Here is an 8,369-nt window from a genome sequence, read left to right on the forward strand (position 1 = left end):
AAAATGGAATCGGAATCGTGAAAATCTTATCAATACCCATCCCTATCTCTGCCTGTAATATTTGCCTCCTTTACCAGCAGCACATAACCTTGCAAAATAAACTCTAATACACACCTAACCTAAATGCTAAGAAGCAGGAGTTTGTATGAGTGTTAGACATTTCTGAGCGATGCTGAAGGTTGCCTCGATAATTAGACTTTTTCTCCCATTTGGAGTGTACGAGGGGGTCCGCAGAGGCGCCGTGTTTGATTAGGGCCACAGCCTTGGCCTGGCACCCAGCCGGGGTGTTTGATGATGGGGGAGCCAACTCTGGGTGGGGGCTGAGGCTCATCCGTGCCGGCTCAACATCAAACAGCCAGGAGCAAAGGACTCGAGCCCCGAGGGGACCCCTCCAGCACTACTGCCTGGATAGGTAGATACACTCCCAGTCAGATGGAGAGGGGGAGAAAAGGTGGGGGGAAAAAATCAAAAAAGAAAAAAAGGAAAAAAGGCAAGGGGCAGGTTTGGGGTTAGAGGTAGAGGAAGGAAGAAGAGAGTAAAAAGGAGTGAAATTGCAATGAAAAAATTCTAAAAAGCTTAGAGGAAATGGCTAGAGTTAGGCAACCCCTGAAAAGTTTCATATACACAAAAAAAGAATGAAAAGTGAATTTAGTTGACAAGAAACTCTGTTTTATTTTTGCACATGTGGATTAGTGTTGCACTCACATTATCAATTGTTTGAATCTGGGAGGACTAAAGATCTTTTTGCATCCATCGGTTCTCAACCCTCTCTTTTATTAGGAGTTTATAACATAACAACCTCAAAATATCTTTTGAGTCCATCAGGTAAAAATGGTCAACAGCCTTTTTTGTGACACATACATTGGTTTCTGTTCTTTCCATTAGAATATGAAGGTGCTGGTTAATTTCGCCTGCCTTCTTCCACCCTCTCAGCAGGCTTTCTTTTGATTGGCTGCTTTTCACAATCAAATGGTTTGAACAGAAAGTGGGAGGGGCTTCCGTGATCAGTGCCGGAAATTAACCAACCCTATGTGCCATTAAATGTGTATTAGAATCAAAATAGAATTTGGTGTTGGCCAGAGGGGCCGATGGCGCGATATGGCAGCCTCGCTTCTGTCAGTCTGCCCCAGGGCAGCTGTGGCTACAACTGTAGCTTGCCTCCACCAGTGTATGAATGTGAGAGTGAATGAATAGTGGTATTGTAAAGCGCTTTGGGTGCCTTGAAAAGTGCTATATAAATCCAATCCATTATTATTATTATTATTATTATTATTATTAATAAAAATCATTTAACTCTTTTAATCAACTGAAACTCCTCTGGAACCACGAGCTTCTCTCCATGATCTACGGTACCAAGTCCTGCCTCTGCTCTGATTGGCTAGTATTCATTGCTTCATAGAGGTATGTTAAGATAACTGGTTAGGCACATATGACAGGGCCAGAGTCAATCAGAGGCAGAGTCGAGGCAGGTCTTTTGAGGAATACAGCTGTAAAACAAGAGACCAAGAGACCTGACTTGCATGAAATTAAAGATCTGTTGATATTTGGTGCTTGGCAAGTGTTTCCAGGTACAGTACTGGTTTTGGCTGCATTATAGCGGGTCTTAGTCTGCTTGGCTGTGTTCATAGTCCATCATGTGTTTCTGTCAGGCCTAACGTTGGCGAGTTCTTAACACTTTCCCCTTTAGACGCTCACCAGAGGTAACCCTTGTCTGTCTTTTGTGAAACAGTGGTTTCTGTCATATTTCAGGCCTGCTTCTGAAACAAAATGACTGGGTGTGTTAGATGTTAGTCTCAGTGATCTCAGTGGCATAGACCCAAATGATTAAGCGGTCACTTGTGGCCACTGTCATGTAATCTGACCCTATGACTCTTTTGCCATCTAATTTAAGCCTGCTTCCTTCTTTTTCTCGTTCTTCCTTCCAGTGTCTTATCTCCCATCTAATTCTCACTTTAAAGCATCCTTGATCTTTCCTCTGTCTTCACCGTAGGAGGTGCAGCTCATAGACGTCTACGTGTTTTTTTTTTCCTTTTGCTGTATTGAATTTTTATTGAATCAATGTATGCAGCTTTGACATGTCTCTCTCTCTCTTCCCCCTCCTCCCCTTTCATCTCTCTCTGTCTCCAGGGTCGGGTACCGGGTGGTGGGGCTTGATGTTCCACCTTTTGCTTGCCTGTTCACCCGTCACCAGTCATGTTTCATTACCAGGCCTCAGTCCTCCACCTGTCGGCCTGTCTGTCTTCCTGAGCGTGGACGTCCTACAAGGTTAACGTGGACGTGCGTGCTCGGATGTAGCGCGGAGCTCAAGGTTTAAAGCGAGCGTCAGTCTGATTCGTTCAGACGGACGCTTTGTTCAAATGGTGTTAATGTGGCTTTTCCAGGTACAAAGAAAGATTAATGTGTATACCCAGTACATGCAGATGCAGCTCACTTTGTCTCTGTTTATAGGACATGACCAAGTATCTGGACACAGAAACCCACTGGCATAATGGACTGGTGATAATGATGCACTCTGAATGCTTTCCCTGCACCACTCTGGCTCTTCTGCTCTCTTGTAAATGGTATGAATTTCAATTTCTACCATTAGCTTTTGTACTTTATGTTGTCTCAGTGAATTCTGTTCATATTTGAACTCCAAGGAGTCTTTACCTGGCCGTTTGTTATTCACAGGGTGATGGCAAAGCGCTGATGAAGGATAATGATGTGCTGCTAGCCCTAAGCAGAGAGTAAAAGTCAAAAACTGTCAAATCTGTTGGTGTCTACATGCACAGAAACACACATAAAACTGAAATTCACATTAAGAGCTCAGCCAGACAGGAACCAGAAATTCTAAAATGCATCCACAAATAGCGACGCAGTTTCTGCAGGACGACACCCTTCACTGGTTGGGGCCTCTCCCTGAGCCTGGTTCTGCCAGAGGTTGCTTCCTATTAAAGGACGTTTTTTCTTCCCACTATCGCCAAGTGGTAATTGTTGGGGTTTTTTTCTGTATTATTGTAGGGTCTTTACCTTACAACACACACCTTACCCAATCACACACACATCCAAGCTCTATACCTAAGCACATTGTCTAACATTTGTGCACACACTCACACTCTGATGGATGCATTGTGGAAAACTCAGGGTTCAGAGTCTTGCCCAATGGACACTTTGACATGCAGACTTAAGTAACTGTAGAATGGATCCACCGGCCTTCCAGATGGTAGATACCTCACTCTATCATCCCAGTATCACATCGAATGCCCCTAGAGACTACGCCATAGTGGGCAGTGTCACCGCTTCTATTTATACTTATGTATCAGCCATGATGAGTGAGCTAATCAATGGAGCTAATAAATCCTGAGCAACAGTTACTTATACTGATATGCAGTACTCGTTATTACATCAACATAATGAGCAAGCTAGATGAATTTACAGCCTGCCACATAGGATCGCTATATTGTGATTGCATGGTTTGTTACTACCCAACAAACCCATCACAACCATTTAACAATTCGTTTCCTTTCTGGGCTAGTACCGGTATAAATCGGGTGTACGAATTCTTATCTAAACCGTGAGAAAACAGCACTAAATGTGAAAATACTTTTATATCTTATATCATAATTTCAACTTGTGTTTGTGCTTCTCAGATATTTTAGTGATCTGAGTGTAATGCACTTCATCAAAGCAAAAGCAAACCAAAAAAAAAAAAAAAAATCAATACTGGCAAGGATGCACGGCAGCTAATACTGTAGCCCACGTAATAAGATGCACCAGGCAGAATGCTCCTCAATTAGTAGAGCAAAACTCCGGAGAATATTTACAGTAATCAATGTACAATTCTCCAGTCAACATTTTTTAATTAATTATCTTCAGCAATTAACTCCCTCAATGAAAAACACCCACAAAAAAGACCTTTCTTTGTGACATTAAACTTATTGCCGAAGCAGGCTGTCTCATTACCCTTCTTGGCTGAAACAAACGAGTGTGTGTTTTGGGAGTGTCGGAAAAGACACACACACACACACACATACGCGCATGCTTGTGGCTAAAAAAACAACCAGGCTCTAGGTGTATTCGCTTACCGTGGATGGATTTTTAAGATAAAATGGGTCAACCTCGCTATTTAGTTTTCAACTGCAGGGATCGAGTTGCCTACCTCTCCTCCCACTATCCATATGGGCTCATGCATATGCATGCTCTCTGGACAGGTACGCCAAAATAAATAAATAAATGAAATAAAAAATATGATTTTTTTTCTTTTACTTCTTCTTCTTATCCTAGATTCATAGTTTTGTGGTGAAATCTAGCTTCTGCGACAACCTGTCTTTTGACTCTTTTTAGAGGGATGGCATCGAGAGAGCGAGACGTGGTGTACTGCAGGAAGTACACACTATTCTGCAGACAGAGGAACAAATGGAATAGTTCATATCAGTCGGAGGAAAACAATAATCCGGGGCTAGATTTGCCGTCGCCCATAAACGATCGTGGCAATTACGCTCATATTCTGAGGCAGGCAAACAGAATTACAGTGAGATTTTGCCTGTGATTGGGGTGTCACCCCCCTCCATTATTGTTGTGAGTCCTGATTGATCCTCTCCCTCTCTCACTCATCACTCTCCTCTCCCTTTCACTGCCTGTCTTGTTTCATCTTTTCCTTTGTCTCAACCTGCTCTCACTCTCTCCTTCTACCTCAGTTTTTCTCCCTGCTTGTTCTCCAGGCTAATGAATCTAAAGCTGGTGGGAATAGTCTGGTCCGATGAGACCCCGCCACCACCGCCACAACAGCCACAACAGCCACAACAGCCATCACCTCCTTCCAGCCTGTTCAGGGCCTTAATTTCTGCTCCACAGTGTCTTCACACCCCGGTCAGCCGCGGGAATACAGCTGTCCATCACTCTTCCACTTCATCCCTGCTAACACTTTTACTACCTTTAAATTAGCCACTGTCACCGCCAACCATGCTTAGGCTCTCCAGATGTTTCAGGCTGTTATTTTTTTTTCTTTCCCCAGCGCCGCTGCAGTAAATCTTTGCTTTCTAGAGTGGGAAGAAAAGAGAATGGCCTAGAGGGCGACCGCAGTTCACCTCCTCCCATCTGTTGGCTCATGCAGCTTTCGCACGAAGGCTCGTTCTTTGTGAAACTGAGGAGGAGCACATCAGTTAGACGGAGACAGGCTCGGGTGATGCAGAGGATGCATTGTATGTACAAGCTACTCTGCACTGACATGACATGCCATTTGGGGGAGAGGGGTCAAATTTGTAGAGAAGAGTTATTTATTGTTGCATACGAGCATGATAATGCAAACTGGACTGAATATTTTTTTGCAAAAGTGCCAAAATCTGCCCAAAAAAAGTTTTCACAGTTTTTGGCACAGAGACATCAAGTTTCTTAATAAAGAGCATCAAGAGCAACTCTGGACCTCCCTGGTGTGTCTAGAACTTTCCTGGTGGGCTGAATCTCCTTTCTTCCAGAATATTCCCTGAGCAGTGTTTTTCAGTGACGGTGACAGAGAACACATCGTTCCAAAATCTCCCACTGTTCAGCTGTGGTAGCTGAAGTCCACAGTGAATAAATATTAAAGAAGCACCGACTGGAATTTTGGCCAATTCTGATTTTCTTTCTACGAACTGTTGTTGACAGCATATACTAGCAAAACTCAACTTTTCGTCAATGCAAAAAAAAAAAAAATTCAAACTAAAATTGCTAATGGTTGTGTTTTATGTCATGTCTTTTATTCTGTCTGTGATATTTATTGTAGTTAGCGCCGCCCGGAAGGTTGTGGTTTTGCGTGCATACGTACATACGTGTATGTACAGGTTTACATACGTGTACGTATATAAACCTGTAAATAAACCTAGCACCATTTTGCCCAAATCCTTGCCCAACAAACATCTTTGAGGGGAAAAACCCCGCTTGATGCGGGCGACTGTTTTGCTTTGGCCTTCATGGACTGTGATCAATCAACAGTTTTGTCTTTAATCATTTACTAATTTCTGCAAGTGGATATTTATCTATTAGCATTGTTCATAAAACAATAAAACATTAAAGAAAGGAAACAGTTTGAGATCTTGAAGATAAAATGCGGTGGTGTCACCAATATGGTGTCACCTCGTGAATAAGGGACCAGTGAAAAATTACTCTCAAACTTAAACGCCACAAACCACATTTGTACCGTTCTAGGAGAAAAAAATAGAATCTGCTGCTGTTAGTGAGTTAGCGACTAGCTCTGACAGAGTGTCCTTGTCCAACAGGCTGAACATATGGGATTTTTTACCATTATAGGTGAACTTTCTGGATACTTGTAGTGCACTTTTCAGTATGAATGCATGTACAGCAGTAATTCACACACGGAAGTCAACACTTTGAGACGCAGCAATCACTCTGCTCCCTCAGAAAGATCTACAGCATATTTAGCAGCGAAACATTAATTCATCTGATTTCTGAGCTAACACTTTTTCAATTTACACTTATCTCTGTATTAGATGTTTTCTTAATCTTCATCCGCAGTGGGTTTTGGTGCCTAAACTTGAATAATAATTGATGTTTAAATAAGTCGGTCTAAAGAGAATTCACCAATCAGGGTTTACCTTGGCTGTTTTTCTGTTGTACTTAACGTGAGGTTAATTATTACCAGCTTAAATAAGTGTAATAAATGATACATGCAGGTTTTTAGACAGAAAGGATGAAACATCTATCTCATGTGTTGGATGGATAAGTCTGGATTTTGACCTTAAATTTCTTTGGAAAAAAAAAAGTCCACCTACTTGTGTTCTTGGTTGGAGGCCGGTTCATAGGTTACTGCACGCTTCTACATTATAAAGTAGTACAAGTTGTATCTTTGCAGTTGTACTTGGAGATTTTTGGCAGTATTATTGCCCTGAACATACTGTACCTCCTCCACAGCTGTGAGGGTCAAAATAAAAACCTCATGTTGCAGCCATGCCGATGGGGCTGGTTTTCCAAATGGATCGTTTGGGCAGTGCCCGCTTTGCCACATTTAATGCCATCAGAGCAACATTTTGACAATTTAAATTTGGCTGTAACTTAATATTTCGACTGTGTTACTTGGAAAAAACAGTTGGCATGTAAAATGTAAAGAAGGCAATGACTTGCAGATTATTTAAGCCTGTGTTTAAACAACAGTATAAGAATATATCAGATGTTTAAACTGAGGATTTTTTTTTTTTGCTTGAAAAATATGTGTTTATTTTGTATCTGATGTGATGTTGTATCCCCTCTTCTTCCAACAACACCCAAGTATTTTGGAACTAAGGAGAAAAAATGCTGTCGTTTTAGAAGCAAAAACTTTTCCAAGTCTGACCAGTTTGGCACCTCGTTGTCATGGTTTTCTTTTAATAATATACCATTCGTTCTGAACTGAAGGTAGGCCAGTGTAGCACCCAGACTCTATGGGACCATGCTGTAGACCAGCGGTCCCGAACCCCCGGGCCTCGGACCAGTACCGGGCCGTGAGTCGTTTGGTACTGGGCCGCGAGAGTTGAGGCTCAGGTGTGAAATGTATGGTTTTCAGGGTTTTTATCGGTTTTCAGCGTTATTTTGTTATCGTTTTTATCGTTAACTTGGTTTTCCTGGGTCTTTTCACGTGTGTTATGAATAAATCTTCTTTTTTTTCAGTACCGGTACTAGTTTTATTTTGTTGTATTTACCCGTGACACCTTAAAGGCCAGTCCGCAACACCCAACGTATTTATCTCTGAAAGATTCAACCTCTCCCAGATTTTTATACCCAATCAGACTTTTAATTCACCCAGTTAGACTCCCCAGTTGTTATCCTATACCAGGGCCCCCCTTTTCTTTTCTTTTCTTTTCTTGTTTTATTGGTATTAGACAACTTTTCCCATCTACCAGTGTCCCTTTTGCAGTTTTTATGAAAATTACCTAAAGAAAACCAGCTTGCTTTTGTATAAATTTCAGTCCAGCATAGGGTTTAAATAAGGTACTCTTGAAATACTTGTCCGAGGAGCCTGAAAAGATGAGTAAAATCAGCTCGGTGCTCAAGCTGTTTAGACTTTGAACTGGAAAGAAAAATTCCTCAGTGACAACCCGATTAAAACGGTTTATTTGCAAAAGCAAAACTAAGTTCAGCAAACACGAAACCCCAAATTTAATGAGCTGATAGCATCAAAGCATCTGCATCTCTTTTCCTCCTCTATCTCTTGTATCTCCTCTCCCCCCCCCCCCCCCCCCCCCCCCCCCCCCCCCCCATTCATTCTCACTGTTCTCATTCTCTGGCTCCCTCACATCTGCATTTCCACTCTGTCTCCTCCTCCCCTCCATCCCTCCTCCTCCTGCATCCATTCATCCAATTAACAATAGCCCTTCAGTTTTGTGTAATTTAGAACAGAACACAGCGGTTGTGGATGTTAT

At 42.2% G+C, this 8,369-nt stretch overlaps 1 long non-coding RNA gene across 1 annotated transcript in view; it reads left to right on the forward strand.

Annotated features, from left to right (window-relative positions):
• LOC143415178 (uncharacterized) overlaps window positions 1-2,472 on the forward strand; it is a 52,133-nt gene extending 49,661 nt beyond the window's left edge. The window contains exon 4 of the long non-coding RNA XR_013095811.1: window positions 2,128-2,472. This is a non-coding gene — a long non-coding RNA (uncharacterized LOC143415178). The remainder of the gene's footprint in view (window positions 1-2,127) is intronic.
• The last annotated feature ends 5,897 nt before the right edge of the window (window positions 2,473-8,369 follow it).

The sequence above is a fragment of the Maylandia zebra genome, linkage group LG23 (genome assembly GCF_041146795.1).
Source record: "Maylandia zebra isolate NMK-2024a linkage group LG23, Mzebra_GT3a, whole genome shotgun sequence".
NCBI classification, from domain to species: domain Eukaryota; kingdom Metazoa; phylum Chordata; class Actinopteri; order Cichliformes; family Cichlidae; genus Maylandia; species Maylandia zebra.